This window comes from Pithys albifrons, chromosome Z, assembly GCF_047495875.1.
Source record: "Pithys albifrons albifrons isolate INPA30051 chromosome Z, PitAlb_v1, whole genome shotgun sequence".
Classification (NCBI taxonomy): domain Eukaryota; kingdom Metazoa; phylum Chordata; class Aves; order Passeriformes; family Thamnophilidae; genus Pithys; species Pithys albifrons.
This window is the reverse complement of record NC_092497.1, coordinates 9,821,508-9,835,470: the sequence shown is the minus strand read 5'-3', so window position 1 is coordinate 9,835,470 and position 13,963 is coordinate 9,821,508.

The window sequence follows — 13,963 nt, the reverse complement described above, 5'->3', positions numbered from 1 at the left end:
GCTGCCGCCCGCAGTTTCCCCGGGGTGCGCTGGCCCCCAGGGGCTCCCCGTCCCACTCCGGCCCGGGCGCTGGGATAGGGATCCCGTCGCGGCGCACTGATGTGCGATGCTCAGCGGAGCGTAGGGGTCCCCGTAAGGCGCAGGGACCCTCCGAAGGTGCACAGCCCTCCGCGGTGCTCTCGAGGGGAAGCACCTCCCTCATTCACCAACCGTGCCGGCCCCCACACAGCATCCCAGAGGAGCGGAGTCAGGCAGGTCCTGCCTGTGACTCAGTTTCCCTTGCCCCTGGGCGGGGCATTTCTTTGGGGTTTATTTTTGCGGTGGTTTATTTGATGCAGAACGTGCAGGGTGAAATCTGGCTGCGGGGTTTGTGTCCCTGAGATGAAGAAAAGGCTCATTTCTCCTCGTGGCTTGTGGTGAGTGTTTGCGTCTCTGTTTTGCAGGACCCATCCACCACCTGACCTGCTTTCCCTTGGAAATAGGTTTCACTTGCCATTTTATCATGGTGAAAATTTTCAGGAGAAAAAATACTTGTTGAAAGTCTGCAATAGGAAATCAACTGATGAAGACCAGTGGTGGAGCTTTCCCCTCCCATTACACATGAGACCAAATGTGGTTTTGGGTTCCCCTGGGTGATGCCATCAGTGCTGGCACTGCTGGAGCCCTGAGAGAGACCCGACGATTCCCTCTCCACTGGCCATGGTGCCTGTACAAAGATAAAGGCCACATGGCTCAGGTGTGTGTAGCACCTACACAGGTTTACTTCTCCTGCAACAACAGAAGGCTGTGTAGCCTGGCAGGAATGAACAGGGTCACGGATTATCTCTGCAACCATACAGTAACAAACTCATCCTTGCCCATGTCCTGGCACATCTCTGAAACCCGCAATAACAAACAGCTACCTGCTGCTGTCCTTTCACATCTCCCTACAGAAACATGCCCATGAGTTATCCCACCTTCTGCTTATCACTGTGGTAATAAAGCAGTGTTTTGCTTCGTCTCATCTGTCCCACCCAACACTACCATAATAGAATTCAGGAGAGGTGGAGGCCATGTGTGGGGTGAGCATGCCCATCTCAGCACCTGCACTGGCTCAGGGCTGCACTGTAGGTGTTGTGCTCAGCTGTGGTTGAGGTTTCGTGCCCACATCATCCAAGAAACAGCCCAGTGCGGCACATCTGCTCACGGCCTGGGCTACTGCCTCACCAGCCACGTGTGGCAGGATCCATCCCGCCTGCACTAGAAGTGCTGGGGTTGTGCCAGGGCTGGGGATGTCCCTCCCTGAGTCAATTCATGGGGGCTCTCAGGTGCTTTGCAGAAGGGATCTGGTCTCACCAACCTCCTCACATCTGCCCTCAGCTAGTGGCTCATGTGGATTTTGGGAGCATGGAGAGAGCCTGGTCCTGAGCAGAGAGAGGTTTCCTCCATCCAGGTTCTCATTTTCCCCTTTCTGCCTCCCAACGCTGCTCTGCACTCTGCAGTCCATGTGAGCTGAGGGACACACAGCATATCGCAGGATCAGCCAGCTCCTCTTGGAAGGAGCAGTGTTGGGTGGGCTCCAGCATGTGTTTGGCCCTGGGTCCTCCCCTGGGAGCAGACCCTGAGCTTTTCTCAACACTTCGTGGTTCTCACAGGGCGCCGGGAGCTGGGCTGCTTGGCGCCAGTCCTGGCAGGGAGCCACTCACTTCTTTCTCCACTGCTGCAGTGCTGGAGAGCTGAGCCGAGCTGAGGATCTGGGGAATCCCCCAGCTCTGCAGCCTGGGGCCGCCTTTGGGGGTGGGAAGTTGAGACCAGAGCTTGGTTTGGGGGGGGTCTCTGCACTGGGGGTTAGAGCTGGCAAACACCCCAGCAGTGTACTGGGAGGAGTGGTCTAGTGAGAATCTGGAGCATATTGGGATACCATCTCAGAGCAGACCTAGAGAGCTGCAATGTTGGGTGGAGGAGGAGGTTTGGTATTGGTGTGGGATCTGCTGGGTGAGCAGTGTGCTTCATGGGGCTGCATGCTCCTCCCTGGCACATAGAAGCTCTGACATTGCAGCTGTTCCCCTGCCCCATCCTCAGGCTCAGATGAGAACTGTGAGCGTTACGTACCTTTGAGTTCCTCCTTTCTGCCATGGCACAAGAACTTCCAAAAGGACTTGTTCCAGGCTGTCTGCAGCATCTCATCCAGCAGTTGGTCCCCCTTTCAGCACTTCATAAGGACTGAATTTGGGGGCCATGGGGTCTCTCTTCTCACTCCCTCTCTTCTGAGGGAAGATGCCAGCGAGTAAGCTGCAGCACTTGTCCAGACAGATCAAGACTTGGACACACAGGCAGTTGGCTGGGGGTTATATTACACTACCACAAACCCATGCAGGACCAGCTGAACTGGAGCCATATGAGCTGTCTACTGCCCTCCCTCCCAGTCAACAGCTTTGCCTGACTTGCTGTTGGTAGGTGCTCAAAGATGTTCTGAGCTCTTTTACCAGGAAGAAGCAGGCACATCCATGAACTGGGTTCCCGCATGCTGAACTGGGTGAAGATATTGAGTGGTTTGGACTCATAGGCTTCTGAGCTGGAATTGGGCCAAGCTTGAAGTGAGATATGTCATACTGATGTGCAGGTGCCACCTCATCATGTGCTGAGGGATGGGGAATCTGGTCCTCAGCTGTGCTGGATGAGTTAGCAGTTGCTGGATTGCTGCCTGGATAATGGGAGCAGATGGATGGAGCGAAGAGGACTGTGGGGACTGGAGATGAGTGCATCTGAAATGTGTGGCGTTCCCTCACAGTTTCTGTGCAGAGGGAACTTCCACAGGATATGTCTGGTCCTGCTCAGGGCTGGCTGATAGTGTGAAGTGTCTCCTGCTCCAGTGCCCATTTCAGTGCTGCCTGTCTGAAGGTGCTCCATGACCATGCAGCCTGGGCATAGATGGAGCACACATATGCACAGGAAGCCAGCCCCAGTGACTGTCCCTGACATCCTAGAGATATGAGTGACTGTTCCAGAGGTGCAGGTGCCTGCTGAGTGCAAGGCAGTGTGGGGCAATAGGGCTGTGCTGTTCAGCACCAACCTATTTGCCATGTGTGGGACTTGTCCCATGAAGCTTCCTTCTCAGTGGCTTTGCTCCGTCTGGCTTGGCACGTGTCTGGGCTCTGGCTGGCGTGCTGTGGGCATCACCCCGTCTGAAGTGCAGGCTTGTTGTGTGTTTACCCTGGCCAGCTTGAGGTGTACAGGAAACCAGAGAGCTCTGCTCCCTGGCTGTCACTTTATTTATTATGGTCACAGCTCGGGCTGCCCACACTGTGAAATGAAGGTAGCAAAAACCTCAAGTGCTGCAGCGCAATTCCTGCCCTGCCAGCCCTGCTCTGCTCTGATTCATTGTGCTATCCTGCAGCTGGGAGCAATCCTGTCCTGGAGTGAGATGGCAGGATGCTCAGTGCCATGAAGTGATCATAGTGTCTGAGAGCAGGGTGGCTTGTCCCAGAGATGTCCAGCATCACCATGCCAGAAGAAATTGCTTATGGATGCCCAGCCCAATGCCATGTCACAGTCACTACTTGCACTAACACCTGGATGTCTCAGTTTGGTTACATCTTCCCTGGCTCTTCACTTCTGTTCTGCAGAACAGTAGTGAGCATTGCCTTAGGTGTCCATAGCTGCATCCCTGCTCCAGGATTTCATCTTTCTCTGTCACCCCTGTCACCCCCAAAGGTTCCACTGGAGAACACTGCCCAGCTGCCACTGTAATGTGCATGTGCAGAGACTGTGTTCACTCACTCTTTGGGCTTGCAGGACCACAGATGTTTGTTGCCCATGGCCAGCAGTTTCACACAGCCTGCTCCTTCCCTGCCATCATGGCAGGTCCTCCTCCTAGAGAGGTGTCACGTGAAAGGCAGGAGGGAGACAGAAATACAAAGATTTCTAGTCTTAACGGTATTAATTAAAAGTTATTAGCTATAAGCGCTTCCAGACAATCAGATCCTTATGTACCCCAACACTGTCTGTCTTTTAACTGACAGCACACAGGTTGGAAGGGGTTCTGACCTCTGATGTGAAGTCACACTTAAGCCAGGGAGAAAATTATTAGCAATAAGTGCCTCCAGAAAAAATTAGAGCCTTATGAGTCCCAGCACTGTCTGCGGAATCAGAGAGAACACAGGCTGGAAGGTATTCTAACCCCTGATGTGAGGACCACACTTAATAGCAACAAGAGAAAAGAACCCTTCTCACGATAGCTCCCAAAATAACATTTATTAATACAAATATGTGACAATAACTAATATGGGTTACTTAATCGGTGGTAACATTTAGCTGCAGGATTGTACAAAATACCCCCCCAAAGACATCGGCACAACACACATTTCAAGGGCCACCCCAGCAGTAAATCACTCCCAAAGCAAACTGACCTAACAGAAGATTACTAAACAGAAACGCAACAGTTCAACACCACCAGTAAACGCACTCAATAACCCCAAAGAAAAGCAACAGGAGCCACTTCCCATTAAAACGCATACACCCAGTGAGCTATAGCAAATTACAACTAACAAGGCATAAGAAAAGTAAAGTAAGAATTCTGTGGCTTACCCCTGCAATATTGATGGAATGGGGGAGACAGGGTAGCTCTCAGGTTGCCCTCCCAGAGGTGGAAAGTTTTTCTCCCCAAGCTGCAGTTAAACTGCACTTCTATCTTTTTTTTTTCTTCTCCAGGTGTTTGTGTGACTGATAGTCCATCTGCTGGGGGGGGGGGGGTGTGATGCAGATGCCCTGAGGCGAGGTGGGCCCTTGAAGATATCGCAAAAGAAGGTCGTGCTATGTCTTAACACTCCATCTTTTCTTAATCTTATCAGTTTGAAAGCCCTTTGCCCTCTACTTGGAGCATCTCTCCAAGGGGGCTGAGGCATTTCCCTCACCCATCAGACTTTATCAGCTCATCACCCCACAAGAGGACACCATGGTGGCAGCTGTGATTGCTTTAAGTGTGTAGTTTAAGGAGGCTGCTGAGAACTGGGAATCCCTCTGTGTGGGGCTGGGGACAGGTGCCTGGGTGGGGACTTAAGCCATCCCAGCTGCTCCCCGCACTGTGCACTGCAAGCACCCAGGGGACACCACGCAAAGCCACTGCATGCTGCAAGTCATCGGCAAACTCTCAGCTGAAGGGTGAAGCGGAGAGATGCAACATTATACACATGGCTATTTATAGGGACTGCCCTTCTGCTAGGACTTGAATGGCAGCAGCAAGGGCTGGACTGGCGTTTAGGGATCTCAGTCCAAAATCACCAGCCAGCATCCTGGGGACATGAACCAAAACCTCGCAGCATTCAGAGGGCTCCTGGTCCCCAGAGAGTCACGTGTCTTGCTGGGTTGCAATGCTATTAAAGGGAGAAAATGTTAGTGAGCTGATAAACAGGGGAAGGTGAGCCAGCTCCTGAAACCCTGGGCAATTTGGCAGCCCTGCTCCCAGAACAGACAGCCAGATGCTGGAGCCTGCTGAGCGGGACTGAGTGCTTGGTCTGAAATGGGTGGGTTGAGTCACAGAGAGTTAAATCTGTGAAGGTGAGAGACAGCTGCTTGCTAAGGAGGATTTTACGAGCTTGATATTAGTTTTGTTGTATTTAGGCATCTTAAGTTTGTCTGTTTTTCACCAAAAAAAGTCCAGACAGAGATTCACTGAAGGATCATGGCAATATTTGAGTCTCACTTTCTGAAGACATTAAATTTAAAAGGTCAGATAGCAAGTGAAAACCAACCAACCAACCAAAAACAACTCAGAGATGTGGAACATAATTTGTTTACAAAGGAAAGACAGGAATGTTCCAGAGGGTGGATTTCTCTTCTGGCTCTGGACAACATCTCGGTGCCAGCCCTCAGCATCTGGATGCTGCCTGTGGAGCCACCTCCTGGGCACTGCTCAAGGGACCCTGCCCATGGACAAGGCTTGGCTGCTTCCTAAAGGCATTGGTTGTTCAGAGCCAGGGATATACCACTCTCCAGCTTCTCAATCTCATGGCAGAACAACTCTTCATCTCCCCAATAAATCTCAGCAGAGCTGAGATGCTGCTGTTCCTGGGACACCTGACTTCTCTGGCTGCAGATATTTCTGCTGTTCCTATTGGACCAGCTCCACTAATTGCCCTGCTTCTGGCTGCTGGCAGGTTGATGCCCTGTAGGCTGGTGTCAAATTAGAGGAGAGCCATCCCTGAGACCTGCTACTGGATGTGAATCAGGGCATGGTGTCTTTTCGTTAAGCACCTGCTCCTGGAAGCTGCTCCTAGTTTGTGACCCACAAGGGGTAGGAAATCTTTATGCTGATGTGAAAAGTCCCATTGCTCCTGTCCCCATAATCCCAGATCCATGCCTTTGGGCTCTGGGTCATGCTGCAGCATGGAACAGAGCTGGGAAATAGGAGCAAGATGGGGAGACTGAGAGCTCAGTGCTCAAACCCCTTCATCTGATTGGATCCTCTGCTCCATCACGTAGTATTTTTGCAGAAGGAGGGGGTTTACCTTGGGGACGGGGGTGAGGCCGGTGTGTGCACATCCCGAGGGGAACAGCAGTCCTCAGGCTGGACCAGGGCGTGCTCAGCTAGGGCTGGGTGGCTGTGGAGAAAGCGGGAGCAGTCCCCGCCGAGCACCGAGATGCAGGCAGCTTTTCACGCACCGCTGCTCGGGCTGCGGCTGCCCTCTCCCGGCTGCCGATCGGTGTTGAGTTTCGCTTCCCGGCCGGCATCTGCCTCCTTCGGGCTCACGGACTCCTGCAGACCTGTGGCTTGCACCCCTCTGCCCCCTTTCCCTACTCCAGATGATCAGTAGCACTCAGCAACTCTGACCCCATGAAACTGGAGCTTCCTTGTCCCCACTTTACTGCTGCGATAATCAAGGCAGGTGTGAGGACATCATCAGGCTTCAGGTTGCCAAACACTGCACCTTCCCCCTTGACGGCAAAGAGCACTGGCATCCCTAATGCCAGGGAAGTCACAGAGTCACAAAAATGCTTTGCATTGAAAGAAACTTTAAAGATCACCTTTTTCTAACCCCCTTGTCCTGGGCAGGTACACTTTCCACTACACCAGGGGGTCAAAACACACTCAGGGATAGGGCATCCACATCTCTGGGCCACCTGTTCCAGTGCTTCACCATGCTCACAGGAAAAAAATTCTTTGTAACTTCTAATATAATTCTCTCCTCTTTAAAATCATTGCCCCTTGTCCTATCACTATCTGCCTGTGTGAAAAGTCCCTCTTTTTATAAGCCAGGAACCCTTTAATTAGAGGTATCATGGTGGCTTGTTCTACATCAGGTGACAGGTACATCTTTCCTCAATGCTCCACATCTCCTGGTTCACTCATGCTCAGGGCCTTTACCCATTGCAGTCGGACCCTAAAACAATTAGAGCTTTGGGGATATCTGTTAGAAGTTTTTTCCTCTGAGGAAAAAGAAAATCAAAGCTCTGAAAAGCCAAAGCTTTGGAAAGAAAAAAGTCAGGAAACCTGTGATGGGAGGGTGGGAAGGGCAGCAATGTTGTGTCAGCTGTTAGGTGTCAGCCCTTGTTCCAGGCAGAACAGAAACATGATTGGTTCAGGGACAGGCAGACTCCAAAGCAGATGTTTGTGAGACAGGGATTTGCTGAGCGGGGCCAAGCCATACCCCATCCCCATTAAAAACTCCACTGGAGTTTTGAACTTTGTAGGTGTATCCTCCAAGGATGATCCTCCAAGGATAATCCTTCAGGCAACAGCTTTCTAATCTGGAAAAAGGCAAAAGTATCCAGTTTGACCTTTCTTTTCTGAAGCTCTTGCTACTTTCTGTGGCTCCAAGCAGAGTGGGACACCCATGAGAGAGGAAGCAGCACAATTCAGGGCATGTGCTTCTGTTGCACAGGGTCAAGACAAGATGGACCTTGAGGTTAGAGGCACCATGAAAAATGAGGCCCTTAATATTTAATAGCAAGCATCCCTTGAGCAAAGACAGGTGTAGGTGAAGAACAGCCCAGCTATACAGAAAGGGAGGGAGCAAAAGCCACTCCTGCACCAGAAGGAAATGTTGTGAGCTGGAGATTTATGTAGGGAAATCTGATGTTTTCTTGTGCATCTCTGGATTCATACCTGTGAGAAATTACACCTGAGGAGCAGAAGGTGCACTTTGCAGTGGCAGGAGCAGCATGGCAGGAGCAGCATGACATGGGTTTACACTGGGACAAGGGGGGCACTAGAGAAGATAGAGTGGTCTGTGACCAGGAAAGAGGGATTTATACTTTGTGTAATAAACCCAGTATCTCAATTAAGTCCATGGAATTTGCTGTCTGGATGGGTTATGTAGGTTCATTGACTCTTTCTTGGAATTTGTATGACAGGGTGGTATGGGAGGGGGGGAAACATTCCTCCTTAGGTGATGCCTCTATCCCTCACTGAGTGACTGTGTGAGCCACCCCGATGCAGAGCACCTTCTGCAGCTCCCAGGCACTGTCCCCGAGGTGGGGTTCCCCACAGCCATTTCTCTCACTAGCGAGACAGCATATGTCTCCACGTCTGCTTGTCCTGTAGGCTTTGTGGTACCCAAACAGCGCAGCCCGGATCTACGTGTATTAGGTCCATTTGGAGGACCCCTGCAGCATGCCACGCACAGCCGTGCGAGGGCAGCACAGACCGCTGACATGCAGCAGCAGCAGCGGCAGCAGCCCAAAGCCTGCACACCTGCTTGCTGACAATTCACTTCACGGGTCCCTCTGGGGACCCTTGCCCCGTGCTCCCGCTCCAGCAGGTCACTGCTTGCTCACATTGAGTGGAGCTGCTGCAATTCCCGCTGCTGGCTCAGGAAACATGTTACCTCCTTTCCCTGTAGTGGATGAGGTGCGGTGACCATCCTGGTTGGGCACACATGGCTCCAGCTGTATGTCACCTGCCTCAGGCTATGTGAATCATGCTCATTCACTGAGAAAGACATGTTGAAAATGGGAAAAAGACACGAGAAAAGTTGAAAAGAAAGTCTGTTTCTTGCGAGCTTTGTGGGGAGCCCTGTTTAACCAAAATTTGCCCTCTGCACCAACAGGCCATGTCTCTGCATGTCTCTGTTCCCATGTCACTGGGAACAGGGACTGGAAGTGTGTCTATGTTAAAATAATTTTCATGCTGTCAAAAACCTTTTGGGTGTTGGGAAGGGGCACCTATCCAGCCCAGTGCCCCAGTAGACCCCCCTGAATAAGAAGAGAGGATTCCCAGGATGACAGGAGCCTCTCCTGGACAAGAGACCAACATTGCTCAGACAAGAGAGTGGAAAGAGGCTGGAGAAGGTGACAGAGCAGAAAGTGTGTGGGCTTTTTGCTCCAGAGGGAGCAGCATGCTTTTGGGACCAGGAAGCAGTCAGAAGAGTGAGCAGGTAGGGGTTTATGCAGGATCCTGCTGCTAATCTGACAGGTATTTCTCTTTGTAGACACTGTTCATTAGAGACAGGAGGGCACAGGGGATTTTCCAATGTTTCCCAGCTCCAGACAGTGTCTGAAGAACTTTCCTCACAGGAAAATGTCTCTAGTGGATGCTGAAACTGCACTGTTTTTCTGGGAAGAGATCCAGGACTGTGTGAGGATACATCTCTGGGCTATCCCCCTGCTCAGCCCAGCCTGCTCAGCTCCCAGCAGGTTTTTACAGGACTGACTGTGATCTCTACATTTTCCAAGGAACACCAAACTAGGGCACTAAATCTGGGTAACTAAATTGAACAACTTTATTCTTGACTCAATTATCTGGAAACACTTGAGAAAGTCCCATCCTTCCCACTGTAACAGCAGGCAATGACACCAGAGGGAGGGTTATCCTAGTCAAGAGCCCAGAGAAGTTGTGGGTGCTCCATCCCTAGAAGTGTCCAGGGCCCAAGTGGACATGGCTCTGAGTAATCTGGTCCAGTGGAAAGTGTTCCTGCCCTTGGCAGTGGGATTGGAATGAGAAGATCTTTAAGGCCTCTTCCAACTCAAACCATTCCATGATTCCATGATTCTATGCCAAGTACAGAGAAGGTTATTCCATTTTTGAAGGAGCAAGCACACCAGGAGATCATCTACCTATCATCCGCAGCTAACCTTGATACCTGCTTGGGTTATAAAGTTGTGTAGAATTGCAGCATCTCCTCCCTGGATTTGACCTTGCTTCCTTTATGGCTTCTGGAAACATTCCCTCTCTTCAGAAAAAGTGCTCTTGGGAATATGAAGTGCCTGAGGATATGGGTCTGCATGAATCTAAACACAGCTGCAAAGCAAATGCCAGCCCATAGAGTGCAGAGTGCAGATGGAGAATCACCAGCCTCCCTGCTGGGATGTGCCATGGTAATTATACAGTGGGTCCTACCCCAGCTGTTGCACCAAACCCAAGTACCTCCTGCCTGGGATCAGGAATGAGGCTTAGGGACAGGGCACAGGGTGCATCTCAGAGCTGACAGTTCCAAAAAACATTGGGGTTTCCAGAAAGCCAGGTCTGGTGCTACAGATGGCCTTTCAATGGGTGAGCTGGGCCCAACAATGAGCCCAAGTTTCTACTGGGATTTGGGGTCCCATGCCTTGATCCCCTTCTGCTCCTCTGCTTTTCTCAACACTGCTCCACTGAAGCACAAAGCAGTGCTCCATTCTGCAAACTCCATCCTGCAAACTCCTTCCCTGAGGGAGCTAAAGACACTGGAGAAACAGACATTTGCCACTGCCCATGTTGTTAAGCCACAGCCTTGTCCATACTAAAAGTTCCAAGGTGATATACATGTGGGTTTCCCTGCATGAATAAGTAGCTGGTCACCCCAATAACCCCATTAAAGCCAGGGCCACCACTTTTCTCTGAGGCATCTTGCTGCCTGGCACAGCCTGATAACATGGCTCATCCATAAGGCTTGCCAGGCACCTTTCAAAGGACCTCAGCCTGGGGCAAACAGCTCCTGCTGAGCAGGTACTGTCACAACTCTGACATATCTGAGGCTAGGGAATTCCTGGGTACCCCTAATTTCCCTTTCCAGGTGATTTGCAGGTCGTGATGACACCCAGGATAGTTTATTCTCAGCCATCTGATGCTTTCTCACCTGAACACGCTCCCACGATGAGGGAGTGCTCAGCAAAACACACTTCTGGAGGAGAGTCCCCCAAGACTGAAAGAGTCCATGGGATTTATCTCTGCAACTTATAAAAGTTTTACTACAAATCTTCTGGCCTAAGCGAGCCAAGAGCTTGCTCCATAAATTACTACCAAGCTAGGGATTAGGAGCACTAAAACAGACGTACTTTGCAGCTAAAAATAAGGCACGGCACAAGCTTGAAGATTTGTTCTGCCTGGAAGTTTTATTGCACCCAAACTGTATGAGATAATGTGCAAGAAAGAACCGCTTAGCGGATCCATCTGCCTTTGGACACATTCGCCTGCGCAATCACTCTGGAACGAAGCAATGAATCCGTAAAAGAAAGTAGAGTTAGACTGTGTTACCCACTGCAGTAAAACTTTCTCCAGACAAAAGAGGATGGCTGCCCTATCCTCTCCTAGCTCTGCTCTTACCATGGTCCTGGGGATGCTGTCCCTGGTGCTCTGAGGCCCCCAAGCTTAGGCAGAGTTTGGGGATGCTCAACTGAGCCCCACCACTGCTGGAGCCCGGTGTTGTTCTTGCAGGATTTATGCCATCCCAGGGAGACCTTTATGCACAGTCCTATTCTGGGTTTGGTATCTGAGCCCAACCAAGGGCACATGGACAGAAAGTTCCTTCCCTTATTGTAGATGGGTGCATTAGCTGTTGAGTCCAGCCATACACGGCTAGGTCTGGACTTGGATTGCTCCTTTCTGTCCACAGGCAGATCTCCACCATGCCTAGGTTGGGCTTTTTTAGCCCATGGATATGAACGGGCTTTTGAGAAAGTATTTCCCTCCACTGGACTGTGTGTCTGAAGTTGCCCAACTTTCTTCTGGCTGGGTGACTGAGTTTCCATCCTGCAGGCACATAAAAGAATGGTTCAAAAATTGTAATGCATGCAAAATTTTTAATGTAATGCAAAAATGGTAATATATGCAAAATTATTCACAGTCACAGAGTGGCTGAGGTTCACAGGAACCTCTGGAGCTTGTCTTTGCTCAAGCAGAGCCACCTAGAGCTGGTTGGCCAGGACCACATTTGGGAGGCTTTGGAATAACTCTAGTGATGGTGAATATATAATCTCCTTGGCCAGCCTGCTTCTGTTGTTGGTCACCTGCACCATCTTCCAGTTGGTGTCCATTGCTTCTTGTCGTATCACTGAACATTGCTGAAAAAAGCCTGGTTCTGTGCTCTTTGCACCCTTTGCTCAGGTATTTATTAGATAAATAAATACAATAAATACATTGATGAAATCTCCCCTGAGTCTCCTCTTCTCCAGGCTGAACAGTCCTAGCTCTTCCAGCCTCTCCTCATAGAAGAAATGATCAAATCCCTTCATCATCCTCATAGCCTTTTGCTGGACTCTTTCCAGTAAATATATGTTTGTCTTGTGCAGGGATTCCAGAACTGAACACAGGATTCCGGGTGTGTCCTCACCAGTGTCAAGTAGAGGACAAGGACCTTCTCCCTTCACCTGCTGGCAGCACATTCTGTAATGCAGCTTAGGATAACTCCTTTACAACAGTCATATTCCTGGCTCATATTCATCTTGGTGTCCACCAGGATCTCCAGGTCTTTGCCTGCCAAACTGCTTTCCATCTGAGTGGCCCTCAGCATTTATAGGTACATGAGGTTGTACCTTCCAGTGTGCAGCACTTTGCATTTCTCCTTGTTGAACATCATAATGTTCCTGTTGGCCCTTATCTCCAGCCTGTCAAGGTCTCTCAACATGATCCTCTGGCACTTCAGCAACTCCTGCATCTGGAGCAGAGGAGTCAGTGTGTGTAGGATATGGGTTTGCATGAACAGTGAATCCCTCAAAAATGGAGCCATGCTGGCTGAATGTATTTTAAAGAGCTGTATTTCTGTCAGAGAGCCTCTGGTGACATTGAGAATTCTGGGAGCAAAGCTTCCACCTTTCGTCAGTCTCAATGGAGTCCCCGTGGCAGAGGTAGGCTCCACAGCATATACCTTGGGTCAGAGGGCCACAATTTCACGAGAAGAAGCAGTGAACAGAGTGACTTCAATGTCACTGGGGCTGAGCTGCTCTAGCAACAACCTCAGACAGAACAGCAGGACCCAGGGACATGGCTGAGCCCACTGTTCACGTGTGAGGACCAGCCCAGGCTGGCTAATGTCTGAGGCCATGACTGCTGCAGCTTTTGAGGAGCCCTGAACTCACCCTGATAGGAGTTATCTGTATCAGAATACATTTCTCTGGAATGTGAACCAGAGCACAGTGGGAGGTGAACACTGAAACAGGCAGGGGAAATGCAGCTTAACTGAGCTGGGAATCACAGCTGCTCTGTTAATCTGTCCCTTGTCTGGAACAGAGATGGCTCTGTCCTGTCACTCTGTGGAATGCAACAAGCGTGCTGCCAGCTTTGATGGAACCAGAGCTTGAGAAATGTGACACTGTTGGACTACAGGTGGAGCTGTGCTGACCCTCCGTATGAAGGGGCCCAAGTACTGATCTGTAGTGACCCTGTTGATCACATCATGAGGATAAAAGCATACACCTACTGCATAATTCCACGTGCATCCTCATCATACATCTGAGTGTCTCATGCCATAGGACAGAGGAGTGGAATGTGCCACACTGCTCTGGAAACCATCTGTGTATGTGTGCAGGGATGGAGAAAGGCAGAAAAAGTTTTCTCGGGAGAAGTTCAGCAGCAAAAAAAAACACAGCCTCATTTTCTCAAGAAAGCTGCTAAGTGTTCTGCTCCTGGATGCTGCGAGTTTCTCTTGCATGAAAACCCAGTGATCAGCAGAAGGAAGACAGGTTTTCTGCAGTGATCCACAGACTGCCACTGTAACCTTCAGCCACAGACCAGCACTCAACCAGCTGCCCAGACCCCTGTGCTAGCTGCAGCATTTGCTGCTGCTCTGGGGAT